This window comes from Phocoena sinus, chromosome 1, assembly GCF_008692025.1.
Source record: "Phocoena sinus isolate mPhoSin1 chromosome 1, mPhoSin1.pri, whole genome shotgun sequence".
In the NCBI taxonomy this organism is placed as follows: Eukaryota; Metazoa; Chordata; class Mammalia; order Artiodactyla; family Phocoenidae; genus Phocoena; species Phocoena sinus.
Window position 1 is genome coordinate 62,528,866 of NC_045763.1, and position 24,115 is coordinate 62,552,980.

The following is a 24,115-nucleotide window of genomic DNA, read 5'->3' on the forward strand; positions in this document are numbered from 1 at the left end:
TTTTTATTTATTTGAAAGTAGAGAATCATCGGGCAGGAGGTTCCTGATTATTAGAGATACTGCAGAGGAAGAATGGGCCTATATGAATTTTCGGAGGAGGGATTTCATATATAATATCTATGTTAAATTTTTTTTTATCCTTTGGGTTCCCTTGTCTGGGTATATCAGTTGCTGCATTGTTGCCCTCCAGGTAACTATGACTTTGCTAACTGAAATCTGCAGTGTTTAGAATATAGATGATTAAGTCATTTCTCTGGCTGATCACAATTTGTAGACAGAGGAGAGTTATATTTCTGAGATGATAGTTGGCTGATATGCTATTGTAGGTATACAGAGGTAAGCTCACAAAAGCAGCAGTTGTCTTCAAATTCATGTTCCTAAAATGTGATTTTATAATCATTTTCTTTGCTCAACTTGGTATCTTTTATCTGACTCCAAACACTAACATAATATTAAATTTTAATGTTCCCTTCTATTTCTCTTATTTTTAATTCTTACAATGAAGATAATCTAGGCCTAAATGTATCCATAAAAAACTATTGAAATATAGGGAGGACAAAATCTTTATTCATATCTAAGAATTTTTAAAATATAACTTGAATTATAAAGTGGGATATTAAACAGAAATTAAAGTATGGGGAAAATTAATCTACTATATCAGAATTAAATAATCTCATTGGGCAGTATAAAATGAAGCCAATCACAAGTGAAAAGGTATAATATTGTAAAAATTTGTAAAACCAAAATTTATAAGGGTCTAACTTATTTTCAATATTAAAATATTACATGTAAATTCCCATTTTTGTGAAATGACATAATTTTAAGAAGTGTTACCCCCCAAACACATGTTTTTGATAAATAAATCATTAAATATGGTGTGTATTAGAGTATGTCATTGTTTAAAGAAAGAAACACATTAGGTTTGAAATAATAGATTTCAGAAATATAAAAAGAAGCAAGCATGTTTTGTCTCTTAAATGATTAAATGGCAGACTTTGTAAGACTGACAACAACTACAAGAAGCTGTGTGACAAAACATCACCAATATCAAAACCACCACCTCATTCAACTCGAGAGCACCAGTTACATCTATTGAATGTTTGTTCCTAGAGTTCACCGCACAATCTATGCACCCAGATTCAGGGATCCTTCTCCAACCCCACCAGAGAACAATGTCCTTATTTACATAGCAGAATTATCAATAGATGTCTATGCATTGCACAAATCAATACCTATAGAGCCAGTGAATAAATGGGTGATATTGCCAACACTAGCTATTGATAATAAGACACTAATATAAAGAAGCATAAATGCATGGTCAACACCTTAATTTTCCCCACTGGATTCTTGATACTTTAAGCCATTCCCTTAATTCCATTCACCATGCATCAGCTCTTCCCAAAGGTGTGCTCTAAGTATTCTCTTGTTTTCACACAACTGTAGTTCTGTTTCCATCCTGAACGCATCTTGCTCTTTTCTCAGTCTAATCTTACCACGCTTGAATTTCAGATTTGAAACTTGGAGTTGCTTTGCCTAGAATTTATACCCTGGAGTGTCCTGGCTGTCTGTGATTTGCTTGGTTGCCTCTTTGGCTTTTGTTATACTCAGTTTTCCTGAGTAGTAATTCTTTACCTTAGTTTTAGACCCAAGGAAACCAATCTTGTCCTTGGACACTTGTCAGTGTCTCTCTCTATTTCCATCACTCCCCTAGTAAGGGAAGATGATTTGCGCATAGTACATTGAAATGCAAAGAGTAACATTTCAGTTCATGGAATCTAACTCAACTTATCCCCAGAAACCAGAGGAGAAAGACCAAGGCTAAAGGGATATAGGGAGCTAGTGACTTGGCATCATCACCACTGCCAAGACTTTACAGTGTTTATGAGGGTTATGTACTATCCTAGGGTACTCTTTCTAAATCTAGAAGGTGTATAAAAATTGTGTAATATTTTGTAGGGTACCAATTATAAATGTTGGTGAAACATAAGCCATTGTGACTTGGCAGCCTTCTTCTGGTCACAGGTTTTACCATTCTCCATGTGTGCAACAACAATTTCTGTTTTGTTTATCTGCATCCCTAGCTCTACCATAGTACTTGAAACAGTATATACTTGGTAAATATTACTGAATAAATAAAAAATACATTGATTAAGGAATTAGTAAAGTGCCATTAAGATAGTGCACAAAGAATCTAAACACATATTTGTAGAAGTTGCCACTTCTCTTTCAGAGTCAAGAAGAAGGGAAAGAACTTTAAAGAATTGCCATCCTTGCTGACGTCTTGTAGTGATAAGTGATGGCAGTGGTGAGAACAGACCTTGGTACAGCTATCACAGATCCTTTTTATGATTATAAAGACTAACAAAAACTTCAAATACAATTTTGAAGAAAAAGCGATAAGTACTTCCTGTAATCTAAACAATAGTTTTCTTTTGTGCTTAGTCTCTTCCAGACATGGATAGACTCGTCTCAAAAAAAAAATGGAGGGGCTTCCCTGGTGGCGCAGTGGTTGAGAGTTCACCTGCCAATGCAGGGGACAAGGGTTCGTGCCCCGGTCCGGGAAGATCCCACATGCCGCGGAGCGGCTGGGCCCGTGAGCCATGGCCGCTGAGCCTGTGCGTCCAGAGCCTGGGCTCCACAACGGGAGAGGCCACAACAGTGAGAGGCCCGCGTACCGCAAAAAAAAAAAGAACTAGAGAAATTCCACAGGCTTTCAATGATGCCACTATTATCAACATCTTCAAAAGAAAGGCTATAAAACAGGATACAGCTATGCTTTATAATATCTCTCTTATACTGATTTCTGATAAGAATCTGGCAGGAAAGAGTTCTGTATTGGCCATTAAATAATATCTAGAGTTGGCTTTATGGTTTGGTAAATCATGTGAAAATTGTTAGTAACAACATTATATTTCTACAAAGTGCTAATATGTTTGAGAAAAACGTTTGACAAAATAAATCTCCCTTCCCTTAACTTCTAGTACATTATCCTTCACTAATTTTCCTCTCACTTCCCTGGCTATTTCTTTTCACTTTTTCAAAACCCTTCACATCTTCACATCTCCTAGATACTGCTTCTGTCCTACGACCTCTCTTTTCCTCATTCAGTACACTTTTAATGATTCTAGGGATTTGTTCATTCATTTTCATTTCACTATTATCTATATATTGATAAGCATCTGATTGATCTATCTATCCTGTATCTATATCCTGAATCTTGCAGACATTTATTTAGCTGGACATCTCCACTTGGATGTCTCACAGGCATCTCAGAATTAAAACACCAAAACCAAACTTACTTTTCCTGCTATACCTGAAACTCCTGCCGAATTCCAATCTCAGTGAGTGCTCTGATTATCACCTAGTTGCTCAAGCCACAAATCTTAGCTTAACTTTGACAGCACATTTTGTTTTAGTCCATAAACCATCAGTCACTGTGCCTTGTCAATTTTACCTCCTAAGTAATTCTCAAACCCCTTCTAGGAGCCTCTGTGTCTCAGTTACTGATCTCTGAATGCACATACTCGGATGATGTGCCAATGACTACACACTGCTTTGCAGAGTCATTTCAATCATTTCCCAAAACCCTTGCTCAGAAACAGTCATCCCATTTTTCATGGCTGCCCTGCAAGAATATATTTTATTAGGTTCTCATAGCCATTTATTACTAAATAGTACTCTGCAAATGAATTTTAAAATACCCGTTGAATGATTCACTTACATTTATAACTGTAATTATTTCCTGTCAGCTTGTTATCCACCAGCATATTTAGTATCAGGCAAGTATCTCCTCTATGCATTTTCCCATATTGAGTGGTTAGGGATGTGGGTTCTAGAACTAGCCTATATGGCTTCAAATGGCAGCTCTGCCATTTACAAGCTCTGTGACCTGATACAAGGTATTTGACCAATAGTTTACTCATCTGTGATGTGTGAGGATAATAACAGAACCTGCCTCATACTTATGGTTGTTGTGAGGATTAAGTGGGTTAATGCAAGCAAAGTGCTTAGAACACTGTGTGACACATCATAGGAAATATATGTATGTTGTTATTACAATGTACAGGATTAGGCATGCCAGGAAGGTTAGTTTAGATAAATATTATTTCTGTGGTGAGAGGTTACTGTATTCAAGGATTGATGCTTCTGTCTTAACATGATATTCAATGGAACTAGAAGTGAAAATAAAGAAGTCGCTGAGAGGTGTCAATAGCAATGACCAGTTAAGTTCTCATATCACTGTAGGAGATCAGTAAATATATCACTCTTGTAGATCTGTAGATGGATTTGAAGGTTGATCTCATGTTGGAGTCACTTTCTCTCTGCCTGAATTCCCAAGGACAATTCAACCTTAATTCACTTCTTTCCTTTCTTAACAAAACAAAACAAAAAATCCTGCACTAATCTTATATGGCATACACATGCTTGCTATTAATAATTTTTCCTTTTTATTGTTTATTGAAGTATATTTGACATATAATATTATATTAGTTTAATGTATATAACATAGTGATTCAGTATTTATATACATTATACATTGGTCACCAGGATAAGTCTAGTATCCATCCGTCACCATACAAAATTATTTCAATATTATTGACTATATTCCTTAAACTGTATATTACATCCCCATGACTTATTTATTTTATAACTAGAAGTTTATACCTCTTAATCCACTTCACCTATTTTATTCAGTCTCCCACCCTCCTCTCCTCTGTTGACCACCAGTTTTTTTCTGTATCTATAAGCCATTTCTGACTTGTTTTGTTTGTTCATTTTTTATTTTTAGATTCCACAAATAAGTAAAATAATATACTTGTCTTTCTCTGCCTGACTTATTTCACTTAGCATAATACCCTCTAGATTTATCCGTATTGTCACAAATGGAAAGATTTCACTCTTTTTTTATAGATAGTAATATTTCATTGTATATATACCACATCTTCTTTATCCATTCATCTGTCAAACATTCCTCTATTAATGGACACTTAGGTTGCTTCCAAACCTTTATTGTTGGTAAATAATGCTGCAATGGACATTAGAATGCAAGTATCTTTTTGAATTAAATTTTTTGTTTTCCTCATATTAATATCCAGAAGTGGAACTGCTGGATGATATGTAGTTCTAGTTTTAATTTTTTGAGGAATCTCTATGCTGTTTTTCATAGTGGCTGTACCAATTTACATTCCCACCACAGTGCACGAGGGTTCCCTTTTCTCCTCATCTTCACCAACACTTGTTTCTTGTCTTTTTGATAAAAGCCTTTCTGGCAGGTGTGAGGTACTATCTCACACAGAAATCTTACATGTGTTTCCTTGTCCTTACCGAGGACTAGGCTGTACATACATAGCAAGAAATCTCAAAAAACTGAAGAAAGAACAACTCGGGAGTTTGTAAGCTGAACAATTCCTAGAGCTCAAACAATGTGAGGAGTCATTTGATCTCTGACCATCAAGAATGAAAAGACCTCTGTAATTATCAGAGAATTCACTGCAGACTTAAGAGACTTATGTCTTAGTAGAAAGGTTAAAGAAAAGCTGGAATAGAGATTCTTCTAGATCTGTTCCTTTAAAGCTTAAAAGTAGGATTCCATGGACCAAAATTATCTATAAGTAATATAGCTTCCTGTAAGAAAAAAGCCCAACACTTTTTAAGGGAACAAAATGAAATCTAGACATTCAACAATGTAACAAACAAAATTTCCAGTTTCCCATGGAAAAAAATCACTATATATTCAAAGAAGCAGAAAGCTGTGAACAGTGACTAAGATAAAAATGAGTCAACAGAAATAGATCTACAAATGAAAGAGATGATAGAACCATCAGGCAAATATTTTTAAATAGCCAGCTATTATAACTATATTTAAGTATTTAAGTAAAAAATAGTGAATATAATTATGAGAGGAATGGAAAATAGAAAAAAATTACCAAAATTCTTGACATAGGAACACAAAATGTCTCAAACGAAATATTAATTGGCTGAAATTAATTGGCAGACTAGATACTGAAGACAAACTTTATTAAACTTGAAAGTATTTATTCAAGAATTTTAGTATTTATCTAAACTGAAGCAGAAGGAGAAAAGAATACAAATAACCAAACAAATAATTAAACAAACAGAGCCTCAGTGATATATGGAAAATATAAATTTCTCTCATATATGGATATTGGAGTTCCCTAAAGGGGATAGAAAAAATATTTGAAGAAATAAAGGAGGATTTTTTTCCAAATTTGATGCATACAATAAAATGTCAAATGTAATAAGTTGATAATCTCCAATCAGGATAAACACAAATAAAAATCACTCAAAAGCACATTATAATCAAGTTGCTGAAAACCAGAAAGAAAGAGAAAATTTAAATAGCATCCAAAGACAAAACAAACATTACATGCCAAGAAACAGAAACAATTATTTTCCAGACTTTTTGTCTGAAACTACATAAGCCAGAAGACAGTAGAACACCACCAAAAAAAAAAATAAAGGTCTAAAATCAATCCTGTGAGCTTCAACCTTAAGAAGCTAGGAAATGAAGAACAAATGAAACCTAAAGAAAACAGAATTATGAAAGTAATAAAAAGCAGAAATCAGTAAAATTAAAAATGGACAATCAATAGAGAAAATCAATGAAACCAAAGCTAGTCTTTTAAAAGATCACTGAAATGGATAAAGCTTAGCCAGGCTGATAAAAAGTAGAAAGATAACACAAATTACCAATATCAGGGGTGAAAGAGAGGATATAATAACTATAGTCATAAGAAAAGTTGAATAGCTACTAAACAAATACTAAGAAAATCTCTCTAACATTTAACTCAAGAATTTAGAATAAATGGGCAAATTCATTGAAACACACAAATCTCAAAACCGACCTAGAGGAAATAGAAAATTTAAATATTCAATATATTTTCAATTATAAGAAATTAAATTGATAACTTAAAATTTCCCACATGGAAAACTCCAGGATCATGTTTATTAAGATTTTAAGGAAGAAATAATGCCAGACTTATACAAAGTCTTTCTGAAAATGGAGAAGGAAAATTCCCCAAAGCATTTTATGAGGCTAACATTACCTCAGTATCAAAACTAACAACAATGAAAGAAAAAGAAAATCATGAACATAGACACAAAAATCTTTTAACAAAATTTTAGTAAACAAATCCAGTAATACATAAAAATGATAATACACCATGGCCAAGTGTGGTTTATCCCAGAATTGAAAGACTGGTGATACAACTGAAAAATCAAACAATATAATTCACTATATTAAGAACAACAACAATAATCTACAAGTATCTGTAGATGCAGGTAAATCATTGAAAACATTCAATATTCATTCAAGATAATATGTTTCAGAAAACTGAGAACTGAAGGGAACATTCTCAACTTGACAAAAACTTCTGCAAAAACCCTACACACCTAACCTCATACTTAATGATTTAAGAGTAAATCCTTTCCCCCTAAGATGAGGGTCAAGGTTGTCTACTCTGACCCATATCTCACATCTTATACATAAATTAACTCAATAATCATCATTGACCTAAATGTGAATCATAAAACTATAAATATTCTAGAAGAAAACAAGGGGAAAAAAAATCTTGGTTTTGGGCTAAGCGTTCTTAGATATGACACTAAAAGCATAAGACATACAAGAAGATATGGATAAATTGGATTTCATCAAAATTAAACAAAACTTTGCCTTACAAAAGACACTATTAATAAAATAGAAAGGCAAGCCATATAATGGGAGAAAACTTTCTAAATCATATTGGACAAAGGTCTTGTATCAAGCATATATAATGAACTCTCAAAACTCAATAAAAACATACAATCTAATAAATAAATGAACAAAAGATTTAAATAGATGCTTTTTGAAAGAAAATACTCAAGTAGTAAACAGATATGTCAAAAGGTGTTAGACATAACTAGTCATTAAGAAAGTTAGGAAAAGCAAAACCAAAATGAGATTCCACTGTACATGTATTAGAATGGCAAACAAACAAACAGAAAACTCACACACAAAACACACACATGAAAAAACCACTGATTAGTGCTGGTAGAAAGCAGAACACCTGGAGTTCTCCTATATTGCTGGTAGAATGTGAAATGGCACTGTCCCTTTGAAAAACAGTTTGTCAGTTTTGCATAAAATTAAACATGCATTTACCATGTTTCCAAACAATTTTACTCCTAGAGAAATAGAAATCTGCATTTGCATGAAAACCTGCATACAACGTTTATATTGGCTTTATTGGCAATGACTAAAAATGAAACAACCCAAATGTCCTTTAAATAGTGAATGAATAAACAAATTGTGGTACATCCATACAATGCAATACCATTTGCCAATAAAATTATTCATATTATATAACATGGATGAATCTCAAATACATTTTACTAAATGAAAGAAACTAGACCCAAAAGACTACATGTATGAGTTAATTTATATAACAGTCTAGGAATAGTGAAACTATAGATGTGAAGTGTAGATCAGTTTTTGCGAGGGTTGGGGAAGGGAAGGCTGGTTGACTACAGAAGGACATCATGAAGGAATTTCTTCAAATACTTAAACTGTTTTGTATCTTGATTGTGGTGGTGAATACACGTGGATGTGTTTGTTAAAACCCATAGAATTTTATGCTACAAAGAGTGGTTATTTACTTTATGTAAATTTAAAGACAAAGCATATTGATATGTAGTATACCACTACATACTCAATAAAATGACCAAAATTAAAAAGGCAATACCAAATGTTGATGAGGAAGTGGAGCATATAACACAGCTCTCTCCTAAGAACTAACATATAAATCCTTCTTTCCCAATCCTTTCAGTCCTACAGGGAAGGAGATAGTTTTAGGAGTATTCTAGTTGGCTGATGGTGAATCATATTTTAGAAGTTTGGCAGGGGTAATGTGAATTACAACTCACTCTGCTATCTGTTGCCTTAGGATCTCAGCTGAAGGTTCCATTTTAGCATCCTATTATATTAGCTTTGTGACCCAAGGCCCTCTGTGAATAATACACTCTGTACTCCAGGGTCCATCCAGAGAATAGAACTTTGATTTCTATTATCACAAGTTCACATAGAGAAAATAGCATTCATAAGGGATTACATGAAGGAAATTCATTCGTTTCTTCAGCTATTTAAGTTTTTTTCTTTTCAGAATAAGCCAGTATATTAGAAGACTGTCCCCTTTCATTACTTTATTATGGTTCCTATTAAAATTTCCTTTACCACACTTTGCTTTAGTGTTATCATACCAGTCTTCATTGCAGGACATTATAAGAATGGCCATATGAAATTTCCCATTACATTTTTATTGGAAAAGTTACTGAAGCCCTACTGCTATAATAAATGTGTCCACTTACTGCAGACCCACGGGAGAAATTCATTGTGCATCTTAGTACCAGGAAAAGCTCTACTTCTGACATCCTAATTTGCTTTGATATTATGATACATGATCTTATAAACTGTTTGTTACCCCCTTCATTCTTTTTTCTAGGCCAAGATACAGGAAAATATATTTTTGATTCTCTATATCTAGTATGTTTTGAGTATCATTAAGTAATATGTGGACATCATAAGAAAGAATATAAAGCAAAAGATATTTGCAAAATGGTTATATTACATATAATGGAGCAGAACTGTGTTAAAATAAGTAGATTAGGTAATTTTCTATTGGCTATTACCATAGAGCTTTTGAATCTACTTTGTTTTTTTAAATATTTATTTATTTATTATTTATTTATTTGGTTGCATGGAGTCTTAGTTGTGGCAGGTGGGCTCCTTAGTTGCAGCACGTGGGCTCCTTAGTTGCAGCACTCCTTAGTTGTACCTCTAGGGCTTCTTAGTTGGGCCCAACCAGCTCCTTAGTGTGGCACGTGGGTTCCTTAGTTGTGGTTCACAGGCTCCTTAGTTGCAGCACGTGGGCTCCTTAGATGTGGCACACAAACTCTTAATTGTGGCATGCATGTGGGGTCTAGTTCCCTGACCAGGGATCGAATGCAGGCCCCCTGCATTGGGAGCACAGAGTCTTATCCACTGCACCACCAAGGAAGTCCCCTGGATCTACTTTGTTTACAAGCAGAAATATTTGCTGAGCATACAGAAAGCAAAGCAGCATGATGCCTAATAGGAATGTTACAATAATTATGACACCACCTTGAGATCATCAAATAACATTCAACTAATCATGTTGAGGGTTCTAAAAGTCATTTAGCATCTTGAGGAAATAGACACATACCAACAGTTAACTCTAAATGTGTTCACATCAATACTACAAAGCTACCGTAATCAAAACTATGTGGTATTGGGACAAAAACAGACATATGAATCAATGGAACAGAATAGAGAGCCAGAAATAAACCCACATATCTATGATCAATTAATCTTTGACAAAGGAGGCATGAATATACAATGAAGAAAAGACAGTCTCTTTAGCAAGTGGTGTTAGGAAAGCTGGACATCCACATGTAAATCAATCAAGTTAGAACACCCCCCCACACCATATACAAATATAAATTAACTCCAAATGGCTTAAAGACTTAAATATAAGACATGACACCATAAAACTCCTAGAAGAGAACACAGGCAAAACATTCTCTGATGTAAATTGTACCAATGTTTTCTTCGGTCAGTCTCCCAAGGCAATAGAAATTAAAGCAAAAATAAACAAAAGGGACCTAATCAAACTTATAAGCTATTGTACAGCAAAGGAAACCATAAAAAAAATAAAAAGACAACTTACAGAATGGGAGAAAATATTTGCAAATGAAGCAAGCAACAAGGGCTTGATTTCCAAACTATACAAACAACTCATACAACTCAACAACAACAAAAAACAAACAACCTGATTGAAAAATGGGCAGAAGACATAAATAGACATTTCTCCAAAGAAGAAACACTGATGGTCAATAGGCACGTGAAAAGATACTCAACATTGTTAATTATTAGAGAAATGCTAATCAAAACTACAATGAGGTACTACCTCGCACAGGTCCAGAATGGCCATCATTAAAATGTCTACAAGTAACAAATGCTGGATAGGATGTGGAGAAAAGGGAATCCTCCTACTCTGTTGGTGGGAATGTAAGTTGGTGCAGCCACTGTGGAAAACAGTATGGAGGTTCCTCAAAAAACTAAAAATAGAGTTGCCATATGATCCAGCAATTCCACTCCTGGGCATATATCCAGAGAAAACTTTAATTTGGAAAGACATATGCACCCCAATGTTCATAGCAGCACTACTTACAATAGCCAAGACATGGAAACAATCTAAATGTCCATTGATGAATGGATAAAGAAGGTGTGGTACATATGCATAATGGAATACTACTCAGCCATAAAATAGAATGAAATAATGCCATGTGCAGCAAGATAGATGGAGCTAGAGATGATCATACTAAGTGAAGTAGGTCAGGCAAAGACAAATATCATATGATATCACTCCTATGTGGAATCTAAAATATGACACAAATTAACTTATTTATGAAAGAGAAACAGACTCACAGACGGAAAACAAACTTATGGTTACCAAAGTGGAAAGGGGGTGTGGAAGGGACAAAATAGGAGTTTGGGATTAGCAGATACACACTACTATGTATAAAATAGATAAACAACAAGGTCCCAATGTACAGCAAAAGGAACCATATTCAATATCCTGTAACAAACCACAATGGAAAAAATATGAAAAAGAATATGTAAAATATACGTATAACTGAATCATTTTGTTGTACACCAGAAACTAACACAACACTGTAAGTCAACTACACTTAGATAATAATAATAGGAAAAAAGAAATAAATATGTTCATTTGGATGCCTTTGTCAGGAAAAAAAGATTTTGTAACAATAATAGGTAAAAAAGTAATTGAGAATGTGGACTTCAGAGTAGATGCACTGGGTTTCGTGTGATATGGGGTAATATTTTTAACCTCTCTTGGGGTCACTTTCCTCATATGAACAAAGAAAACAATACCTACCTCATAGAACCATTATAAGCATTAGATGTGAGAATATGTATAAAGTCCTGTGCAAAATTCCAATAAAATTAAAATTTTTATTGGTAAAAGTATTAATAAAAATGAAATTGAAATTATGACGTGTTGTTTAGTGCTTATAGTGTTTGTATTTAAGAGGTAGCAATTGTGTTGTGTGATCTCATTACTTAATTTTGATTTTACCCAAAGTCTACAGAGCCAAAAAAAGTAGTTTAAAGTGGAAGAAACAACACCTATGCCTATTCCTGTCATGTAGGGATCAAATTCATTCAATAGAGCCTTAGCAGAGCCATAGCCTTTCTAACTGCCACCTCACATTTGGATTTTGTGACTATTTTTCTGGCCTCTCTACATGTGGTGGCCTGAGACTCATTTTCCCCAGAAAGTAAGAGATTCGATTGAAATGGCAAGTTTAGTCATTGTTTTTCCTTTCAAATTTTAAATTGCAAAAAGAGAAGTGAAATAACATATTGTGCATCATTCTGGAGAAGAATTGCCCCTCCTCCTCCCATGCCCTCCCTGCCTCTAACACACATACCTTCTTCAAGAGGGATAATTTATGGAAAGAAAGTACCCGCAAAGGAACAGGCTGTTACTGTTTATGTGGTGGTTTGCAGCTAGGTTCTGTTCTGACCAGGTTGAATCTATTACTAGCAATGCATTATTTACCGTCTTTCTGAATGGAGCCATATGTTATTGGTCTGCACCATGTGAAGTCTCTATTATGTTCCATTTGAAAGTATTATAGCTTACCTGAATGCACTAGTCTACATATGCTGTAGCCTAATAAAACTATCTTCTCCAAGTAACAATAGTCGTAGTCATAGAAAGTTCAACTGGGTATCGGAAAATATTGTTTACACTTCCACTATGCCTATAACTCACTCAGTGGCTTTATGTGTCTCTTAGCATATTTGTTCCTTATTTCTGCATCTGCAAGATAGGAATTGCTTTGTTCCTAGTATTACTTTTGCTGAGTAAACCCCAGTCTTATCTTCTCGGTCATGTAAAACAGCCCAGTGCCTATGTGGATCTGCAGAGCTAATCCTAATTTTGTGCCATATCTCTCCTCTGTGTCTGTATATTTTTTCATAATTTTCATCAAGGTCAAAGACTTAATCTACCAGTAATTTTTAAAGCTACACTTAATATCTAAAGTGTTTTGGTTCCAGAAAGAAATCTAATACTTCAATAGATGCTTTTTGACTAACATTGCTGAATGCTATGGGCAGAACTGTGTAACCCCCAAAATTCGTATATTGAAGGACTAACCCCTTCCTCCGCCCAGTGCTTCAGAATGTGACCATATTTTTAGACTGGGTTTTAAAAGAAAGTCTTCAATTAAGTTAAAATGAGGTCATTAGGGTGGACCTTAAACCAATATGACTGGTGTCTTTATAAAAACAGGAGAGGACATTTGGACACAGACATGTGCAGAGGGATAACTAGAAGACATATAGAAAAGATGACTACCTGTAAGCCAAGGAGAGAGGCTTGAAACAGACCTTCCTCATGGCCCTCAGAAGGAACCAACCTCGCCGACACCTTGATATTGAATTTTTACCTTCCAGAACTGTGAGCATATAAATTTCTGTTAAGCCACCCAGTCTGGTATTTTGTTATGGCAGCTTTAGTAAACTAATAAAGATGCCATATATGAAGTAGTAAACGTTGTATCTTGTCTCTTAGAATACATTACTCATATTTAAAATGCTAGAAATTTGACATATTGCCTTTTATTCTATTTCAATTTTTTTATCAAATTCCAAATATTTTTTTCTGGTATTTATCCCCAAACAGCATGTAAGGTATCACAAGATGCATATAAAAGCCAGTCATTTTTTGTAATGCATTCAGTTTTTCTGTTTACAAAACACTCGCAACATGTAAAAGAAATCAAAGCAGTGATCTTTTCATTATTACATTTCTGTCTCCTTTATATTTTCCTCTGTCTCTATTCTTATACTCAATTTTCTTCCCAGTAAATGAGTTATCCCTTTCTGTATGCTTAAGAGTCTGCCTATGTGTACCAATCCCTTGATCCCTCTTACAGAACTGCAGCCAAATTGAAAGAAAAAAATCCACAAGGTTTTCTGTAAAAAGTACTGGTCCCTCAGAGTTGAAGCTAGTGCTATGAAAAGGGATAAACTAAAAGTTTAAGTTATAAGTTGTTATAGAAAAGAGTTTGAGGAAACAAAATTGTGCCACTCTCTGGGGAAATAATTTTTTTAAAAATCCTTCATGTTTTTGCCCCAAACACATTAAGCCTTTGGTTTCTGCAAAAGCCTTTGGGTTAGCCCTTTTTGAACATGAACCAACATGATGATATATGAGGCTTAATGAAAAAGTTCTATTCTTAACTCCCTACTCTCTCTACAGCCAGTAACTTAGAAACTTCGGGAACTCAAAAGTTCTGGCTTATGAATACATATAAAATGTTCATTACATTTGTTACATTAAAGAATGAAAGGTAACTGATTGAAAAAGAAATAGAATGAAGCAAGAATAAATGTATGAAGTAATGAACTGCCTGGCCTTTCCAGAGTTTGACCACCAATGCAATTTCCCCACTACCATATATCCAATATATTATACCCTCTCCTTGGTGGATCTGAAATTAACATCTAAAAATGAAGGCAAAACAATTGTTACCATCATCTTCTGGTGACCTCATGCTAGCAGTGATGGAGAAACCTTCCATCACCATTGCGTTCCCATATCTTTCAAATGTTTCTGGACAGATTAGATAAGCCCCCACTATTTCTGAAAAGTCAAGACCAAAGTGATAAAGGAAGATAACTGAGAGTACTTATAATTAAAAAATATTCTAGTTCTATAAAATATAATTTCATAAACCCATAAAGGAACATGTGCTCAACATGATGGCTAAATCTCACACAGTTTCCATCCACTAAGAAAAAAGAAAGCTCAACTGAAAAGGCAGTTGCAATGTAGGTATATAGTGGAATATAATCATTTTAATTTTGATTATTTGATATTACTATATGATTAGAAAAGGAAATAAGAAGAAAATGACAACTATATTGAATAAGAAAATATAATGCAGAAATGATAGATATTCAATAAAAAAGTTTTTAAACAAATAATTCAACTGTTTCCATTGTACAATACTGTGACAGTGTACGGAGAAATATACTGTGAATTTAAATAGGGGGCTTCCCTGGTGGCGCAGTGGTTGAGAGTCCGCCTGCAGATGCAGGGGACACGGGTTCGTGCCCCGGTCCGGGAAGATCCCACATGCCGCGAAGCGGCTGGACCCGTGAGCCATGGCCGCTGAGCCTGCGCTTCCGGAGCCTGTGCTCTGCAATGGGAGAGGCCACAACAGTGAGAGGCCCGCGTACCACAAAAAATAAATAAATAAATAATAAAATAGGTAAAGAAATATACTGGTTCAATAAAAGTGATACAATCTATTGACACTATGAATGACACCTTTATGCAACAGGAAGAAAAAGAAACTCCTTTGAAGCCTTAAGTGCCTGTATCTAGCTAAGCTAAATCAGAGAGCAGTGTACAAATAATTCATACATATGCATGGGTATTATGATATAACGGGCATCAAAAGCTTTGCCAACTATCAAATATAGCCACTGCTGGCTTTCCTTGTGCCCCAAATTTCTGACATTATTAATTATTCTTTTAATTGAAGGCATTTTTTCCCTAGAAACACTTGTTTAAAATGTAAACGCATTAACTAAGAAGTAACATATATAAACCTATTGGTGCCTGTTTCTTTAACAGACCTAAAGTCAAGTCTTGGCTCCACCACTCTGTGAGCCTAAGCAAATTAATTGACCTCATTTCAACAACCATGATTTTTGTCTTTGATAAATATACCAAAGTAACTATTCAGGAGAGAAGAAAATAATAGACAAAATAAAGTAGAACCAGTTTTTTTCATGGGTGCCTGTTGACAGATGCTTTGTTAACTTCCAAATTTCCACTTTTGTCATAATCTGCCTAATATGAGCACCATTATTCACAATCCTTGTTTCCTCTGGATTTTTTTCCCTGCAGATAATCAACTGCTAAAGCTATTACTTTTACTTGAAATAATAAGGTCAGTAGTCATTCCTCCAGGAAAACCATCAGCTAGCATTGCAGTATCCTTTCATATATAACAGGTGGAAACAAGTCAGATTAGATAAAATTTTAGTTTATTTATAGCATGACAGAGGGAAAAATCAGAGATGCAACAAGTTTGCACATTTAAGCACAAATCATTGACCCTGCCAGAGATCTGGGAAAGCAGATTTATTTCACAAGCTATGAAAAACATTTTACTCAAAAATCATGTGTGCTTGGCAACTTTCCTTCCCTGAAGATTTCTAGTATTCACACCATTTTTATTTTTTAAAACTTATAAAAAGTTGACTCCCCTCTCCTTTAGTCTAAAATAGTGCTCTGGGGAAAATATGTCTTCAGCTGATGATGGAGGTCACTTGCAGAAATACTCGACTAGTCCTATATAATGTTTTTAAAGGAAAATGTGGGTGGCATTCAGTTATTCAGTTAACACTTATCAACAAAACATTCTGTGCCAGTCATTACTTTAAGAGCTGGGAATACAAGAGGAAACAACAGAGCTAATGTTCCTGTTCCCACTGGATATTTAGTCTACCAAGGTAGGAAAAATGAAAGAAAAAAGTAAATGCAGAAGAAAATATCAGATAATTATACATGATGGGCAGGGAACTAAAATAGAGCAAGTTTTCTGAAATTTGACAGTACTGATATTTTTGTCTATGTAATTCTTTGTGTGGGAGGCTGCTGTCCTTTACACTGTGGGATGTTTAGAACATCCTTGACCTCTACTTACTAGATTCCAGTACAGTTACATACCTATCTTAAAAAATTCCCCACCCATTTTCTAATGTCCCTTGAGGAGATATATTTTTTCCTCAGTTGAGAATCAGTGAAGTAAAGTAATATGATGGAGAGTGATTGCTTCGTCACTGAATGAGCAGCATTTGATGGTCGCAAAAGGTCATTTAAGGGCTGTCATGGAGGAGTCATCCATGTAAAGATGTGAGGGAGAATGACTGAGGCAAAGGGAACAATTAGTGCAATGGCTCCTAGGCAGGAACAAGAATGGCAGGTTTGAGGGATAGAAAGAAGGCCAGTAAAAGGAACAGAAGCATGAGATGAGAACAGAGAATAGAAGTCAGTTCACATATGGTTTTTTGCCAGATAGGGAGTTTTTCATTTTAGTCTAAGTATAATGAGATGTCATTGGAGGAATTTTTCACCAAAGAAGTGATATTACCTGTCTTATGTTTTAAAACAATCACTCTAGCTTCTGTCTAGAGAATGAATTGAAGAGGCATGAGTAGAAGATGGAAGAGTAATTAGGAGGCAATAACTGTAGAAAGAGTGAGATGATGATGGTCTTAATTATCTGCAAATATAAATTCTCCCTCAGCAAGCATGATCAGCATTTACACATTTGATGTATTTGTTTTCTTCCCATATCCTTCTCTTGTGCATAGGCCACTCTTCTCTTTCCTATCCTCAGAAATAAAATAATTTTTCCTACTGTCAAAAATATAATAAACCATTAATTTGTTTCTTCTATTCATTTATTTATACAACTTTTTAAAGTTAATTCACTTATTTATTGAACAAAATTGAGCTGCATTAAGGGATTTAAGAAATACAGTATTATCCCTGTCATTAGTTAATTTTTCACAGAGTATAATGTTTCACATGACAACACATTATGTCCATAATTTTTGTTTCCTACAATCAGAAAGATCTTTTAGAATCTGCTCATACTGTCTGCATGACAGAAACAAATAATGGAATAAATGGTCATTAAAGTAGATAGATGTGGGGATTTTTTAGCTAGCCATGGGCAAGTCTTTTTAACATTGCTTGACTTGTTAAATTATCTATAAAATACTGGAAATTTATATTTTGCCTCATGTTGTATGAATTAGAAGAAAAAAATGGCCATGTAATGCATATTTTGTTTTTATTTTTAACAGATTTATTCAGATATAACAGTCATACAATAAACTGCACCCACTGAGATATAATTTTATGAGCTTTAAGATATGAATACACCCATTAAACCATCACCACAATCAAGATAATGAGTATATCCATCACCTTCGAAAGTTGCCTCATATACCTTTGTAATAATTCCCTCCTGCTCCCCCATGTATGCCCACTTCCCAGCAACACTGCTTCTCCTGTACACTAGCTTATACTTCCTAGTATTTTATATAAATAGAATCACACTCTTTCCTGCATAGCTTTTACAAAAAAATATACTGTCTTTCTTATCTTTGTTTCTTTATTTTACTGTCCATTTCCCTGAATGCTATTAAGATTTTTCTGTCTTTCACGGTTTTTAGCAATTTGTTTATTATGTACATTGTTGTAGGGTTTTTTTTTTTTTCCACCTTCCTTGGGCTTGAATTTCATTGAACACTTTTGGTCTCTGAGTGTCGTATAATAGAAAGATATCTGGTCTTCATCCCCAGTTCCTGAAACAGAGCTCCCCAAACCCTTGGAATTTCCTGAGTGATAGAGGTGATAAGAAGATCTTGGTTTTAATGAAGTGACTCTTGGTAGACCCCTTAGGTTTCTTCAGGATGGGACCTCATCACCAGAAAGACCAAACAATAGTTAGAAGATTGGAACTTTCAGCCTCATCCATCAACCCCCAGAAAGGGAATAGGGGCTGGAGATTGAACTAATCACCAATTGCCGATGATTTAATCAGTCACATCTACTTAAGGAAATTTCCATGAAATACCCTAAATGATGGGGTTCAGACAGCTTCCATATTGGTGAACACATCCATATGCCAGAAGGATGGTGTACCTCAACTCCATGGGGTCTAATGCTCCGATGCTCAGCACCCTTCTGGGTACCTCTTCAATGGCTGTTCATTTGTATCTTCTATAATAAACTGTAAACATAAGTAAAGTTCTCTTCTGAGTTTTGTAAGCTGTTCTAGCAAATTATTGGATCTGAGGAGGGGGAGTTGTAGGAAGTCCCAATTTATAGCCAGTCATTCAGAAGCACTGGTTACCTGGGACTTGTGATTGTTGTCTGAAGTGGAGGGAAGTCTTGTGGGACTGAGCCCTTAACTTGTGGAATCTGATGCTAACTTCAGGTAGATATCTTCAGGATTGATTGCTAACGGTCACTGTCAGAGAATATGTGGTGTTGGAAAAGACCACACTTATTTGATGTCAGGAGGAAAAAGGAAAAAAAATACTTTCCACTGGGTTTATAGTTTTCATCAAGTTTGGAAAATTTTCCATCATAAAGTCCTCAGTTTCTTAACACTTATCCCTCTTTCTTAACACTCATCCCTCTCTCCTTTCCTTTGGGGACTCCAGTTACATAAAGATTAGGCTGCTTGCAGTTGTTCCACAGCTTATTGATCCCATGTACATTTATAAAATCCTTTGTTTGAGGGAACCTTCAAGATGGTGGAGGAGTAAGACGTGAAGATCACCTTCCACCTTCCTCCCCACAAATACATCAGAAATACAACTATATGTGGAACAACTCCTACAGAACACCTACTGAATGCTAGCAAAAAACTTCAGACTTCCCAAAAGGCAAGAAGCTCCCCACGTACCTGGGTAGGGCAAAAGAAAAAAGAAAAAACAGAGACAAAAGAATAGAGATAGGACCTGCCCCCCGGGGAGGGAGCTGTGAAGGAGGAAAAGTTTCCACACACTAGGAAGCCCCTTCACTGGCAGAGACGGTCAGGGCAACTTTGGAGCCATGGTGGAGAGTGCAGCAATAGGGGTGCGGAGGGCAAGAGGAGAGATTTTTGCACAGAGAATTGGTGCCAACCAGCACTCACCAGCCTAAGAGGCTTGTCTGCTCACCCACCAGCACGGGTGGGGGCTGAGAGCTGAGGCTCAAGCTTCGGAGGTCAGAACCCAGGGAGAGGACTGGGGTTGGCTGTGTAAACACAGCCTGTAGGGGGCCAGTGTGGCACAGCTAGCCGGGAGGGAGTCCGGGAAAATGTCTGGACCTGACTAAGAGGCAAGAGATGATTGTTTCCGGGTGCGTGAGGAGAGGGGATTCAGAGTACTATTTAAAAGAGTTCCAGAGATGGGCGCAAGCCGTGGCTATCAGGGAGAGCCCAGAGACGGGCATGAGATGCTAAGGCTGCTGCTGCAGCCACCAAGAAGCCCGTGTGCAAGCACAGGTCACTATCCATACCTCCCCTCCGGGAAGCCTGTGCAGCCCGCCACTGTCAGGGTCCCGTGATCCAGGGAAAACTTCCCCGGGAGAACACACTGCATGCCTCAGGCTGTTGCAATGTCATGCCAGCCTCTGCTGCTGCAGGCTTGCTCCGTCTTCTGTACCCCTCCCTGGCCCTGGCCTGAGTGACCCAGAGCCCCCCTAATCAGCTGCTCCTTTAACCCTGTCCTGTCTGTAACAAACCACAAACAATTAAGAAAATGGTAATATGACCATACATATCGATAATTACCTTAAACGTGAATGGATTAAGTGTTCCAACCAACAGACAAAGACTGGATGAATGGATATAAAAACAAGACCCAATATATATGCTGTCTACAAGAGACCCACTTCAGACCTAGGGACACATACACTCTCACCACTATTGTTCACTGAAAGTGAGGGGATGGAAAAGATATTCCACGCAAGTGGAAATCAAAAGAAAGCTGGAGTAGCAATTCTCGTATCAGAAAAACTAGACTTTAAAATAAAGACTATTACAAGAGACAAAGAAGGACACTACATAATGATCAAGGGATCAATCCAAGAAGAAGATATAACAATTGTAAATATTTATGTACCCAACATAGAAGCACCTCAATACATAAGGCAAATGTTAACAGCCATAAAAGGGAAAATCGACAGTAACACAATAATTGTGGGGGACTTTAACACCCCACTTTCACCAGTGGACAGATCATCCAAAATGAAAATAAATAAGGAAGCATAAGCTTTAAATGATACATTAAACAAGATGGACTTAACTGATATTTAGAGGACATTGCATCCAAAAACAACAGAATATACTTTCTTCTCAAGTGTTCATGGAATATTCTGCAGTATAGATCATATCTTGGGTCACAAATCAAGCCTTGGGGAATTTAAGAAAATTGAAATCATATCAAGTATCTTTTCCGACCACAACACTATAAGACTAGATATCAATTACAGGAAAAAAATCTGTAAAAAATACAAGCACCTGGAGGCTAAACAATACACTATTGAATAACCAAGAGATCACTGAAGAAAACAAAAGGAAGTCAAAAAATACCTAGAAACAAATGACAATGAAAACAAAATGACCCAAAACCTATGGGATGCAGCAAAAGCAGTTTTAAGAGGGAAGTTTACAGCAGTACAATGCTACCTGAAGAAACAAGAAACATCTCAAATAAACAACCGAACCTTAAACCTAAAGCAATTAGAGAAAGAAGAACACAAAACCCCAAAGTTATCAGAAGGAAAGAAATCATAAAGATCAGAAATAAATGAAAAAGATATGAAGGAAACAACAGCAAAAATCAGTAAAACTAAAAACTGGTTTTTAAGAAGATAAACAAAATTGATAAAATATTAGCCAGACTCATCAAGAAAAAAAGGGAGAAGACTCAAATCAATAGAATTAGAAATGAAAAAGGAGAAGTAACAACTGACATTGCAGAAATACAAAGGATCATGAGAGATTACTACAAACAACTATATGCCAATAAAATGAATAACATGGAAGAAATAGACAAATTCTTAGAAAAGAAAAATCTTCCAAGACTGAACCAGGGAGAAATAGAAAATATAAACAGACCAATCACAAGCACTGAAATTGAGACTGTATTAAAAATCTTACAAAAAACAAAAGCCCAGGACCAGATGGCTTCACACGTGAATTTCATCTAACACTTAGAGCAGAGTTAACCCCTATCCTTCTCACACTCTTCCAACATAGAGCAGAGGGAAGAACACTCCCAAACTCATTCTTCAAGACCACCATCACCCTGATACCAAAACCAGACAAAGATGTCACAAAGAAAGAAAACTACAGGCCAGTATCACTGATGAACACAGATGCAAAAATCCTTAACAAAATGCTAGCAAACAGAATCCAACAGCACATTAAAAGGATCATACACCATGATCAAGTGGAGTTTATCCCAAGAATACAAGGATTCTTCAATATATGCAAATCAATCAATGTGATACACCATATTAACAAACTGAAGGAGAAGAATCATATGATCATCTCAATAGAGCAGAAAAAGCTTTCGACAAAATTCAACACTGAGTTATGATAAAAACCATGTTCTCAATGGTGAAAACCTGAAACCATTTTCACTAAGAACAGGAAAAAGGCAAGGTTGCTCAATCTCACCACTACTGTTCAACATAGTTTTAGAAGTTTTAGCCACAGAAATCAGAGAAGAAAAAGAAATAAAAGGAATCCAAATTGGAAAAGAAGAACTAAAGCTGTCACTGTTTGCAGATGACATGATACTATACATAGACAATCCTAAAGTCACTAAGAGAAAACTACTAGAGCTAATCAATGAATTTGGTAAAGTAGCAGGATACAAAATTAATGCACAGAAATCTCTTGCATTCCTATACACTGATGATGAAAAATCTGAAAATGAAATTAAGGAAACACTCCCACTCCCATTGCAACAAAAAGAATGAAATACCTAGGAATAAACCTACCTAAGGAGACAAAAGACCTGTATGCAAAAAACTATAAGACACTGATGAAAGAAATTAAAGAGGATACAAACAGATGGAGAGATATACCATGTTTTTGGACTGGGAGAATCAATATTGTGAAATGACTATATTACCCAAAGCAATCTACAGATTCAATGCAATCCCTATCAAACTACCAATGGCATTTTTCACAGAAGTAGAACAAAAAATTTCACAATTTGTATGGAAACACAAAAGACCCCGAATAGCAAAGCAATCTTGATAAAGAAAAATGGAGCTGGAGGAATCAGACTCTGTGACTTCAAACTATACTACAAATCTACAGTAATCAAGACAGTATGGTACTGGTACAAAAACAGAAATATAGATCAATAGAACAGGATAGAAAGCCCAGAGATAAACCCACGCACATATGATCACCTTATTTTTGATAAAGGAGGCAAGAATATACAATGGATAAAAGACAGCCTCTTTAATAAGTGGTGCTGGGAAAACTGGACAGTTACATGTAAAGGAATGAAATTAGAACACTCCCTAACACTATACACAAAAATAAACTCAAAATGGATTAAAGACCTAAATGTAAGGCCAGACACTATAAAAGTCTTAGAGGAAATCATAGGCAGAACACTCTATGACATAAATCACAGCAAGATCCTTTTAGACCCACCTCCTAGAGTAATGGAAATAAAAACAAAAATAAACAAATGGGACCTAATGAAACTTAAAAGAAGGAAACCATAAACAAGATGAAAAGACAACCCTCAGAATGGGAGAAAATATTTTCAAATGAACCAACTGACAAAAAGCTGTAAATTGTAATCTCCAAAATTTACAGGCAGCTCATGCAGCTCAATATCAAAAAAAAAAAACAAACAACGCAATCCAAAAATGAGCAGAAGACCTAAATAGACATTTCTCCAAAGAAGATATACAGATTGCCAACAAACACATGAAAGAATGCTCAATATCACTAATCATTAGAGAAATGTAAATCAAAACTACCATTAGGTATCACCTCACACCAGTCAGAATGGCCACCATCAAAAAATCTAGAAACAATAAATGCTGGAGAGGGTGTGAAGAAAAGAGGACCCTCTTGCACTGTTGGTAGGAATGTAAATTGATAGAGCCACTTTGGAGAACAATATGGAGGTTCCTTAAAAACCTAAAAATAGAGCTACCATACGACCCAGTAATCTCACTACTGGACATATACCCTGAGAAAACCACAATTCAAAAAGAGTTATGTACCACAATGTTCATTGCAGCTCTATTTACAATATCCAGGACATGGAAGCAACTCAAGTATCCATCAACAGATGAATGGATAAAGAAGATGTGGCACATATATACAATGGAATATTACTCAGCCATAAAAAGAAACAAAATTGAATTATTTGTAGTGAGGT

At 35.5% G+C, this 24,115-nt stretch overlaps 1 protein-coding gene across 1 annotated transcript in view; it reads right to left on the reverse strand.

The window, feature by feature from the left end:
• Positions 1–24,115, reverse strand: part of NEGR1 (neuronal growth regulator 1) — a 949,639-nt gene that overhangs the window by 327,901 nt on the left and 597,623 nt on the right. The gene's annotated exons all lie outside the window — the stretch shown is intronic.